The sequence below is a fragment of the Perca fluviatilis genome, chromosome 17 (assembly GCF_010015445.1).
Source record: "Perca fluviatilis chromosome 17, GENO_Pfluv_1.0, whole genome shotgun sequence".
NCBI classification, from domain to species: domain Eukaryota; kingdom Metazoa; phylum Chordata; class Actinopteri; order Perciformes; family Percidae; genus Perca; species Perca fluviatilis.
This window is the reverse complement of record NC_053128.1, coordinates 6,672,024-6,684,867: the sequence shown is the minus strand read 5'-3', so window position 1 is coordinate 6,684,867 and position 12,844 is coordinate 6,672,024. Positions and strand designations below refer to the sequence as shown.

Here is a 12,844-nt window from a genome sequence, read left to right as displayed (position 1 = left end):
AGTTGTACCTAAAAATACATGCAAGTCATTCTCAGGGTGCACATTTTCATTTTCTTGTTACACTAAAGTTGCCTTGGATTTTTTAATGATGACCTCTTCAGTTTTGGTTGTTGATATAGTTGTCCTTCATGTCCTTGGACAAATTATTGTACAACTTCTGTGCAAAAGGTTATTAGGACAATGCAAAGGTATAACACAATATTATCTCCCAGTTTATTTTTATCCGTATACACTCATAGTGTATTTACATATTGTTCAATTTATAGCATGTAGTGCAAAACCTTGTATATCTCTTTCAATACACAACAAATAATGGTATTTTTGTGAAAAATAACATGGCCTTATCAAAACGTTGACTGCAGGTATTCCAAGTCAAAAATGGAAAAATAATAAAAGTAAAGGCAAAGGTTTTTTTCCACAAAAACATTAACAGAGAAAAGATACCTATATCATGGACAAAGCAAAATATTAACAAATAGTACTACAGTTCCGTGAACTGTTATTATCAAGGAAGGAAATAAAGAGCGTCAGAAAGCTCAACCATGCATATATAATACTAGTAAGTAGTTACAGAATAAGAATTAAAAGAGGCAGGCAAACAAAACAAGCCTTACTAAGTTATAACAAACTGTCTGGTGTAACCTTTTCCTATCTGTGACTTCGAAAAAGGCAAACAAAACTGAGTAAATAGAAATATATTTTTTATGCTAATATGATACTATTTTCGAAAATATTGAGTTATGATTACCGTCTAAGGTCGTGGTGGGATGAGGTTAAGGTTGTTAGCAAACTCCAGTAAATTACAAAACACATTAAACACGGCATTGACAACATATTCAATCACAAATACAACGCTAACATTGTAAACATAATATTTGGCAGTCAAAGGGTCAACATTTAATTCACCTCATAGGGATCATATTTACAATATATACACAATATGTTATGGACGACTCTCATTTGACCACATAACAAGGATGCGGTGCCCTGCCCTCACCTTCAGACCAGCTCTGTCTGTACTGTGCGTCTTAGCGTATTTTTTGATAGGCTGCACTTCTTTGCTTCAGTGTGTCAGTGTCTGTACTTGAACCGAAACGAAAATCGCCATTCCACGACCCTGTGGTCAAGAATGAATCATACCGGTCATCTTTCAGCAGGGTCCCACCACGGCTTACGTCTGCAAAACTAGTGGGACAGTAAGTCGTGGTAAACGGGGAGCAGTCGTTGAACGGTAAACATAACTACGCCTGCAGAGCTTAACATAAAACACTCCACTGATTAAAAGGATGAAAAGAGAGGAAACCGCTATCAGAGCGATAATCAAATAGAGCGTTAAGTTATCACTGTCCTGTGACTCATCTGCAAACTCAAAGAGTTCGTTTAAAACAGGCAACCCGTCACCAATGACTACGCTGACTGTAGCGGTGGCGGAGAGAGATTCGGGCCCGTTATCTGTTACTAAAACAACAACAGTTTGTTTCGGTTCGTCGTCCTCCATGAACGTACGCACCGTTCTGATTTCTCCTGTATGCAGACCGACCATAAACAGGTTAGGCCGCGTCGCTTTGATTATTCTGTAGGACAGCCAGGCGTTATGGCCAGAGTCGGCGTCCACAGCTACCACCTTAGTAACCAGGTAACCTCTAGGCGCTTCAACTGGCACCATATCCTCAGCAATAAACCCCGTGGTTTGGACAGGATATAAGACAACAGGTGCATTATCATTTTGGTCCTTAATAAAGGCGTTTACAGTGCAGGTGGTGGAGAGTGGAGGGTCGCCTCCATCTCGAGCTGTCACCTTAATTTGAAAGTAAACGGACTGTTCGTAATCAAATAGGCGTGATGTGAAGAGCTCCCCTGTGTCTGAGTTGATGGTGAGGAAGGAGGACACTTCTGACTGTGTGTCCTTTGATATTTGGTATAGTATTTTAGCATTAGTTCCGTCGTCAACGTCTTCTGCTTTTACTTTCATCACAAACGAGCCAACGGGTTGGTTTTCTAAGATGTTGGCATTGTACTCGCTCTGCGTAAAACTCGGTGGATTATCATTTATATCATTGACCACGATTGTTATAACTTTTACACTAGAAAGCGAGGGGGAGCCCGCATCAGTGGCAGTGATTGTGATGTTATACTCGGGTTCAAGTTCTCTGTCTAGTATTCCGTCAGTCACTAACATGTAATAGTTTTTTACCTCTGATACAAATTTAAAAGGAACATTGTCTGGGATTGTACACGTGACGCGCCCACTGTTTCCAGTGTCCAGGTCATACATATTAATCAGAGCAACCATAGTTCCTGGTTTAGAGTCTTCAGCCACGTTAGCAGAGGCTGACTTTATTTCCATCATGGGTTTATTGTCATTTACGTCAATGACGTCAATTATAAGTTTACAGTGAGACGCCTGACCACCCCCATCTTTAGCCTGAACATCCAGCTCGTGCATACTAGCATCTTCATAGTCAATAGCACCTGCCACCCGAACTTCTCCACTCAAAGGGTTGATTTCAAAAATTCCTCCCATCTTGTCTGACAGGTGACTGAATGAGTAGGTTATCTCTCCATAAACACCTTCATCTGAGTCCGTGGCATTCAGCTTGGCTATGCCAGTCCCTATGGCAGAGTTCTCTGGCACAGAGGCTTTGTAAACTCGTTGGCTAAAAACTGGGACATTGTCATTGGCGTCCAAAACACGGATATGGATAGAAGCAGTTCCTGATCTGACCGGATTTCCCCCGTCGATTCCATTGATTTTCAGTATATGTTCAGCTTGTGCCTCCCGGTCCAAGGACTTTTTAAGAACTAGTTCCGGATAAGCATTGCTATTTATTTGGGTACTCATTTCCAGTGCAAAATGATCGTTCGGGGTCAGTTTATATTCACGGACTGAGTTGGTTCCCAGATCGGGGTCATGCGCACTCTCCAACGGAAAGCGCCTCCCCAGAACTGTGGATTCGACTACATCTAGTTGTATCTCCCCTGCAGCGAAAACTGGGCTGTTGTCATTTATATCTGCAATATCCAAAACTAAGCTGTATACTTGAAGAGGATCTCTGGCAAAAGCTGGTACTGTAGGATGCAGACACTGGCTTGCGCGCAGAGCTCCTCTCGATCTATCCGTTGGCTGATCAAAAGATTGCCTGATGCAGTGTCCAGTTCACACAGCTGGCTAGTTCCTTCGGCTACAACACGGGTTCTACGAGCATCAAGCTCCGTCACTTTCAGCCCCAGATCCCGCGCTACATTCCCGATAACCGAGCCCCGCTGCATCTCCTCTGGAAGGATGTAACGGACTTCTCCAAACGAAACACCAAAAAGGAGGCAAAACAATAAAAAATGCAGCCACCATTTTAAGTGTATTCGCTGGTCCATGATTAAACATGCTTTCAAAAACAGATGCACTGTCGCCATGATAGCTAAATCCTAAACATATACATCAAATATCGAACCAAAAATGCTGCTGCAGTCCAGCGGTCCCCTGCTTCTAGCTGAGTTAATCATGCTCTATTAGGGAAGCTGTCTGCTTGGATTGCTCTCTCTCGTCCCAATTTCTCCACTGCTCGCTCTCCCGCTCTCTCCCGCTCTCTCTCGCTCTCTCCCTCACACACACACACACACACACACACACACACACACACACACACAGTCCTCTCTCCCTCATACACTCCACACATACACAAACAGCATGCACAGCCCTCGGCTCTTACTCCAGTTCCACTGGCACAGATAAGGTGAGACGCCATGAGTCAGACATTATAAAAGAGCGTCACCAAGAGACTGAGAGGATTATTGCAACAGTGGACAGCCGTATGCAAAGAGACATATTAGCTGATATTTTAACAGTATCTTGTATTGTGACCAACATAAGACCAGGCAAAAAGCAGGTTGTGGTAACTTACTATTATACAAGATGAACATTCATCAATAGTATCTTGCAGATGTTACTTAATTAATCGCTGTAACATACTGATTTAATATTGCCCCAATGCATTACATTACATTTAAGCTTTGTGGGAGATGGCGTAGGGGTAACACTTTACAATAAAGTACACAAAAAATAGGTAGTTAATGATTAGTTACTGTTTTTGAAAGGGTAGTTACCCTTTTTCAGAAGGGTAAATAATGGTTAGTTACCCTTTTTCAGAAGGGTAGTTACCCTTTTTCAGAAGTGTAGTTACCCTTTTTGAAAAGGGTAGTTACCCTTTTTGAGAAGGGTAGTTACCCTTTTTCAAAAGGGTAGTTACCCTTTTTCAGAAGGATAGTTACCCTTTTTGAAAAGGGTAGTTACCCTTTTTCAGAAGGGTAACGAATGGTTAGTTACCCTTTTTCAGAAGGGTAGTTACCCTTTTCAAAGGGCAGTTACCCTTTTTCAGAAGGGTAACAAATGGTTAGTTACCCTTTTGAAAAGGGTAGTTACCCTTTTTCAGAAGGGTAACGACGGTTAGTTACCCTTTTCAAAAAGGCCCTGCAGGTATAGTTACATCATGATGTGCCACTGGATAAGTTTAGCTTTTGATGAACAAGAAGGAAATCAAGTTCTACAAAAAACAGTAACTACCCTTCTGAAAAACAGTAACTAATCATTCGTTACTCTTTCAAAAAACAGTAACTATCATTCTGAAAAAGAGTAACTACCCTTCTGAAAAACAGTATCTAATCATTTGTTACTCTTTCAAAAACAGTAACTAATCATTAACTACCTATTTTTTGTGTACCTTATTGTAAAGTGTTACCAAAATCATTGCAGACTTTGACATCTTGAGCATTACTTGATTCAACTTATTCCCTCTTGTAGGTGCTAAAGAGAACTCTACACCCAAACAACCCACACACAGTTTCTTTCCACACAGCAGCACACTCACAGACAGTTAAATCAGCCATGTGAGGTCGACAAACTATTTCTGTGTAATTACACTGCAATACTAAATTATTGTACTCCTGTATTTTACAGTGCAATATGTGCAATAACATGAATGTAATATGCCATCATTACCATCTGGCAGTATAGATATACTCATCAAATAAATATATGCACATGAATAAAACTCTGAATGAAGAGTGATTATTCACACATTATTATGCAGCAATGAATGGTGCTCCACCTGTATGCGTTTGACTGAGAGTGTACCATTGCACAGTGCCATGCAGATGTCTGAAGAAGAGGAAGATGACACGTTTGTTTCTGGCTTGCCAGTGTGCAAATATATGAGCTTCATAATGCATCAAAGTGTTCAACACAGGATTTGGCAATATGAAATAGCTTGTTGTTAAGAGGACTGCCAAAACACAAAATGAAAATGCATGTTAAAACACCAAAAACTGTTCCATGCCAAGTTTGCATCAGTGAAAGTGCAGTATTGGAAGCATTCAACACTAGTAAGTGAATTACAGCAATTATTTAGAGGGTTGAGTAACTCCTACACTGACAAACGTTTTTATTTAAAGTCTATTGACGACATGGTTTTAACACTGACTTGAAGAACCGCTAAGAGGTACAACTTAAAATATATCAAAGAGAAAACTGAAAGTTAAGGGAATTTGCATTTTTATTTAGCCAGTTAAAATTTGTTTGTTGATGAGCAATTTACGTCCATTAGCTAGATGCATTCGGTGCTAATGTTCAGTGTAAAAGGTGTTGATAAAAATGTCTGCAGCAGGGTACCTGACAGAAACTCTGCACTCCACTGTATCATAGCCAACAGTTTTACTGCATCTCCATCTGTCATATTAAGAGACAAAAAAGTGAATGTCTGCCTCCCTCTGGACATAATTCGAAGTAAAAACTAATTTCAATGAATAATAAAATAAAAGATATGAAAGGGTTACTCAGAATTCCTGAGTAAATGTTTATTTGGTTTATAACTGGATAATAAGGGTGGTGTCTATTTTATTATAAAAAAAATTGCATTTCTTTAAAATAAACTTGAATATAGTTTGTATATTTATGAAGATATTTTCCTCTAGCAAATGTGGCATTCATATTGACGGTGTTTCCAGTAGGTCCCCCAAAATCTGATTTCAAAAGGACTGAAAAAAGGAGTTACATGAAAACCAGATTAACACAGGGAATTATATAATTGAAAACTGTTTTCGAAGAGTGTACATCATAGCCAATCTTAAGAAATAAAAGTCAGCATCAGAAAATTGCTCCAACAAAGACAGATAAACGAGCTGAGACAATCCACAAGCAAGTGAGTGAGTATGCAACGCATTGAGTGAGTGAGTGAGTGAGTGAGTGAGTGAGTGAGTGAGAGCGAGCGTGTGTGTGTGTGTGTGTGTGTGTGTGTGTGTGTGTGTGTGTGTGTGTGTGTGTGTGTGTGTGTGAGGTTTTACACATCTGGGACAGATTAGGTGAAGCATGGGCCTACCTCAAGAGAACCAATACAATCCCCAAACGCATCAGCAAAGTCTGATGGACTTTTCCTCAGAGTCTGGTCAGCAGGCAGTGTGTTGTCATTGTAAGACGTCACAAACTTAAAGTCACTGGTTCTAGAACCTGTTGTCAGGTAGGCGTCATAATTGTAAGCGCTGCGTAAAGTTCCTGTGCCGTCAACATCTGCGTAATTAGGAGGGAGATAAGCGCTGGGGATGGCAACTGCTCCATCAAACAACAGTCTGGGCTTTCTCCTGCGACAAAACCTCACACCCAGGATGATGATAATGAAGGTCAGAAAAAGGTGGACACAGACACCAGCGCGATGATCAGATAAGAGGTCAGTTTGGAGTTCTTCTCATCGTAAGAAATATCTTTCAGTTCTGGCATCTCAGCCGAGTTATTAGAAATAAGTAAATACATGGAACAGGTGGCAGAGAGAGAGGGCTGTCCGGTTATCTTCACTGCTACAATAAGATTCTGTTTCATGCGTGTCACTCAGAAATGTCCCGCTGTGTCCTGATCTCTCCGCTGTGGAGACCACTAGTGAAAAGTCCCGGATCAGTGGATTTGACTATATGATAGGACAGCCAGGCGTTCTGTCCGAGTCCGCGTCCACCGCTATCACTTTGGACACCAGAGAGCCTCCGTGTGCAGCTTTGGGGACCAGCTCGGTCATGAAGGAGATGACCTCCGGGGCGGGGTACAGTATCTGAGGAGAGTTGTCATTCACATCCGATATGAAGACACTGACGGTCACGTTGCTGCTGAGCGGGGAGGAGAACCGTTGTCTCTGGCCATCACGTGGACTTTAAAACTCCTGAACTGTTCATAATCAAACGACCTTACAGCGTGGATCACCCCCGTGTCTCCGTTAACAGATAGATAGGAGGACACCGGGGCACCGTTCACCTCACCGGTTAACAGAGAATAAATCACTGTACCGTTTTGTCTCCAGTCGGGGTCTCGAGCAGTAACGGAACATAAAGTGGAGCCAGGTTTGTTATTTTCAGTCACATATGCGCTGTACGACTGTTCCTCAAACACAGGTGGGTTGTCGTTGATGTCTGCTACAGATAACTGAAAAGTTTTAGAGGAGGACAGAGGTGGAGAGCCCTCGTCAGTGGCAGTGATTGTAATGTTGTAATCAGACACTAGTTCACGGTCCAGTTGTCCTGTGGTCACCACAGAATAATAGTTTTTAATAGAAGGAACCAACTTAAAAGGGACGTTTTGCTGAATGGAGCAGCGGACATGTCTGTTATTCTCAGAGTCTCTATCCTGCACGTTAATGATGCCCACCTCTGTACCAGGTAGGGTATCTTCAGGTATGGAGTTAGTCAGAGATTTCAAATTGACTACAGGGGCGTTGTCATTCACATCAGTGATATAAATTACTGCTTTAGCATAAGATGACAGCCCTAACCCATCTTTGCTTTAACACGTATTTCAAATGATGTCGCAGTTTCATAGTCAACAGCACCAATTACTCGTATCGCACCCACTTTACGGTCAATACTAAATATCTTTTTCACATCTTCAGTAACATGTCCAAAGTCATACGTCACATCTCCGTTGACTCCCTCGTCTGCATCAGCAGCACTCACTGTGACCACTACAGTATCTACAGGAGAGTTTTCAGGCAGACTGGCTTTATAAACGGCCTGGCTAAATACTGGGGCGTTATCATTAGCATCCAGTACAGTGACGTGTATGACTACCGTACCTGATCTCTGGAGGGGAGCCACCATCTAGAGCTGTAAGGAGCAAATTGATCTCTTGTTGTTTTTCACGATCAAGCTCTTTTCTCAAGAACAAGCTCTATTGTGTTTCCATCAACGGCCAAAATGAAATTATCATTCTTTTTAAGGGCTGTACTGCTGAACTGAATTTTGTCCTACATCCGCATCGTGCGCCTCCTCTATCACAAAAACGAGCGCCCCTGACCGCCGACTCTTGAATTTCAATATTGATCGATTCATCGTTAAATTGTGGGGAGTTATCGTTAATATCTTGAATGTGAAGACTGATCCGATGTAGCCTCGAGAGGATTCTCCAGCACCAGCTCATGTTTTAGGATGCACGAAGCCTTTTCTCCACAAAAGCCCCTCTCGGTCAATCCTGTCGGCAACAATCAACTCTCCGTTATTCAGGTTTATGTCACAGTAACGTTTGTCTGTCCCATCGGTGTCAATACGGGCTCTTCTGTTAGACAGCGTGCCCGTCTCCAGCCCGAGATCCTTGGCCATATTTCCAATAACTGATCCTCGCTTCATCTCCTCTGAAAAGAATAGCTCTGTCGTTCCATATATGACATGCAAAAAAGGAGGAAATGAAACCCGCACGTTTGAAATGTCGAATCCATCATCGACGATGAGTTCTTAAAAGGTTGATGAATAAAGCGAACAAAGACAGTTCACCCAAATAGCAACTGCGAGTCCAGTGTGATTGTCCCTAACTAGACACAACAGCAGAAGAATGTACGTCCACCCCAAATGACAGAGGGATTCAAACATCTTATGGCTGGTGTATAGCGCCACCGTGAGTTAAGTTCAACAAAAACACTGATCAAAATGAGCACTTTAAATTGGCTGTTGCTTATAACTTCTGTTTATTTGTGTGTGAACTACACACTACAACTGCAATATTATCAATATTTGCAACTGCAGTTATCCATAAGGTTCAAACCAGAAAGATCCAGTGTACCTGTGTAGTTTTCCTCCATCAGAATGCAAAACTAACCTGCTGTTCTGCAGGAGTGTTTTCACACTAGATACCCTGAACCTAAAATGTTTAACCTCAGCTGATTTTACTAAGGCCAATATGATAGATGCTTTATATCCTTTTTAACTACTGAATCTCTTGGATAAACTGTTTTCCTGTTTATACTGTCTGATTGTATCCTGGCCAAAAAATAAAACGTATTTTACAGAAGTTAGTAATTATCTGAACTTGGATCATTTAATTTTTCAAAAGTGGTTAAACAAAAATTTTCTGTAATGACTATATTCAAGTTTCACATATCTGCAGAGCTGTAAAAGTTTGGAACGTTGAGCACCTGCATCTATAGTTTAATTAAATAAGGCAGTAGTCGTCTGTAATATTTAAAAGGAAAGTTCATTCATATAGTTACAAAGAGGCATTAAACCTTTAAATAATTATCAATTTACATATAAGTTTGAATATTATACTTGCAGTTTAAGTAACTCATAATAAACACACTAAATGTATTTTGTACTGCCTAACTTCTGATTAGCCTATTCAATCACATATCAGGGAGAAAACCAGAGTAATGGTGTGAATTTAATGAAAGTGTGGAGAAAAACTAAACAAGTTTCTGAAAAGATATTATCTGTTCAGCACCAAGGACAGAGAAATTAGCCCAGATAGTCAAAAACAGTCAAAATAACAAAGAGCAGTCACATAAACAAACAGAGTCAAGTTGGCTGCATTTGTGTTTGTGTGTGTGTGTGTGTGTGTGTGTGTGTGTGTTTCTTAAGAAAAAGGCTATGACCATTAAAGACCACTTGCACTAAACATACTACTACAACTTGTCTAACACGCGCAGATCTACAAATATGGTGATTTATGTAATGCCAATACCTTTCAACACTACATACAGTTACCTCCTACCATCACAGAATAGGAATTAATACTGATAGGTATGATACAGTTTGTCAATGAGTATCAACAACACAAAAGCAGATGCAATAAATCAAACAATTACATTAAGGCATAGCCAAGACACAAGTAGTTAAGACCAATCACTTAGTCAATCCACAGAAAAACAGTCAGGCAAAACAGGAGTTACCAAAATCACTGTAGTAGAATAATTAATTGGCGCTACCTAGAAGAGAAAGTCCCTAATTCTGTCAGCATGACCTCTAGTCTACCTGTAGGGAACTCACACTCTATGCTGATAAAACACAGTGACTGATATTCTGTCACGTCATGACCTGAGAAAATGCATTATTGGTCTAAAACACAAAACCAAGCCTCAATTGACCCAGTAAAAACACAGACTGGACACAATACAGATGTGGTTCCTAAGGTTATGAATAGAAAAATGGGTAACACTTTAGAATAACTACACATAATTCATCATTTATTAAGCATTAGTTAACGATTAGTTAATGGTTTGTTCATGATTACTTATTAATTGTTCATACATAGTTCATCATTAGTAAGTATTTGTTCACACAATTATAAATGGTTTGTTCATAGTAAATAAGCCTATTAGTTAATGGTTTTTTCATCATTATTAATTAATTGTTCTTACAGAATTCATCATCAGTAAAGCATTTATTCACATAGTTATAAAATGGTTTGGTCAAGTAAATAAGCCTATCTTGAAAAAATATGTTTGTAAGTACATGATTTATACTTAACAAATAATGAAACAACCATTTGGAAATGAAATAATTTTCCCATCATAAACCAGTTACTAACTATTGCTAAATGCTTTGTTCATCATTTGTAAAGCATTGCTCCTATCTTAATTCTCATGAATGAAGCATTTGTGTACACACTCATAAATGGTTTGTTCATAGTAAATAAGGCTCTTGTAAGTTATGTTCATAAATAGAAGTTTGACACTTTCTAAGTATTGCAAAACCATTAGTGAATTAAATAATTTTCCCTTTATAACCTACAAACTAGTAGTAATTTATTTGTTTATCATTTGTAAAGCATAGTTCCTACATTCATTCTAATCAGTAAAGCATTTGTAAATGCAGTTAGTAAATGGTTGGTCCATAGTAAGTAAGCCCATGTAAAAGGTTTATCAGTATATTTTTAATAATTCCTACATGATGCATTAACCATTTGTAAATTAAGTAATTTTACTCATTAAACGTAACGGTTGTTTATAACTAGGAAGTTAATGATTAACAGACTATCTAGACTTACATTTGTTCATGTCTTAAATAAATGTTATGATTTAGAAAAAGGCCTAAACTAATAGCTTGGGTAGCTAACACATCTGTTACAAATACTTACCAATAATGTAATCCGTGATTAACTCATGAGTTACTACTGGTTAGTAAGCATACTGTGTGAGCCCATCTAAAGTGAGGACTTTCTATGCTTTACAAACCATTTATAAATGAGTTCCAAAGGCTAACAGAACCTGGACACACACATGTATTGCCTCTATCTGGACATGCCTTCAGAAATATAAAGTTAGTGTTAATACATCTTTAACAAGCACTTACCAACACATCAATTCATGATTAACCTCATGAGTTACTAGTGATTAGATGATTAAAAGTGTAGAGCCTATCTAAAGTGAGATTTCATAGCTTCATTTATAATGAGTTGCAGTAGCAATACAGCAGATAACAGCGAACAAGTAAAAAAGTAATTTAGTAATCGCAAGAGTTGTTTACGTTAGTAAGAATGTAATATTTATGAAATAGCTCGTTGATATCAGGGTGAATTTGGATCAGAACCAGAAGAAAATCTGATTGTTAAGACCATAGAATTGAACATCAATAAAGAAGAGACCAGATAAAGTTTGAGAAGTGTATTAATAACACAGAAACATGGCATAACACATACAGAAGAAACAAAACACAGGTATGAAAAATAACAACTAAAAATACGCAAGACGCCATAAAATCTTTCAGTTCTATGAGCTCCATTAGTTCTTTATGACAAGAGTACAATGTTCAACGCTAGCTCATATGAGTTTGGTTTCGTTTGATCCTACCACCATGTTAGAATGGTGGGCAACGTATACGCTGAGTCTGATCTGAGCGCTACCCATCTGAACTGGGGAATCTTCTTAACACTGGAAGACTTCTGGGAGTCTGAAGAGACTAATATTCGGAAATCTGGACGTACCCGCATTTCGTTCACTTCATCTGTAGATGAGGAAATCAGTTCTCTTATTACCATTCAGAAATAAAATCAATTGTTTAGGCTGCCAATGAAAAATAATTTTCAGTTAACCCAATTGAAAATATCTAAATCTTCTATTCAGTTAGACAACCGTTCTGGTAATGTGTCTTCTCTTAAGTATCAAAGTATACAACTTTTCAGGTAGTCAGCATACATTTATATTAATAGGTAACTTTTATACAAACTACATTTCTAATTCAGTTTTAAGGAACCACATTAGAGCATTAACACTATTCTTATATACTGTATAAATTGCATGAAACATCTTCTCAAATTGTATTTTTCCCCATAATCTTAAAGCTACAGTAAAGTCGTAATCTTAGAGAACATTAACACGTGCGCGCATTATCCTTCCCGCCCAGCTAACAGTAGAAAGAATGCACTAAAATTAGCCTTTTGATACTCTCCATAAACTTCCAGTTAAACAATTAAACACACAACTTGGTACCAACATTCATTCAACAAATACCCCCAGCTAGCAGTAGTGTTGAAAGCAACATTACTTCCATAACAATAGATAGAATATTAGCCTCTCTCACAGGAAAATACAGTACTTTTGTGGCTAATTAC

The 12,844-nt window shown here is 39.1% G+C and overlaps 1 protein-coding gene and 1 pseudogene across 7 annotated transcripts in view; both read right to left on the bottom strand.

Annotated features, from left to right (window-relative positions):
* LOC120544931 (transcription factor 4-like) overlaps positions 1-12,844 on the bottom strand; it is a 403,968-nt gene that overhangs the window by 358,007 nt on the left and 33,117 nt on the right. The window lies entirely within an intron of this gene.
* LOC120544930 lies at positions 860-3,443 on the bottom strand (annotated as a pseudogene).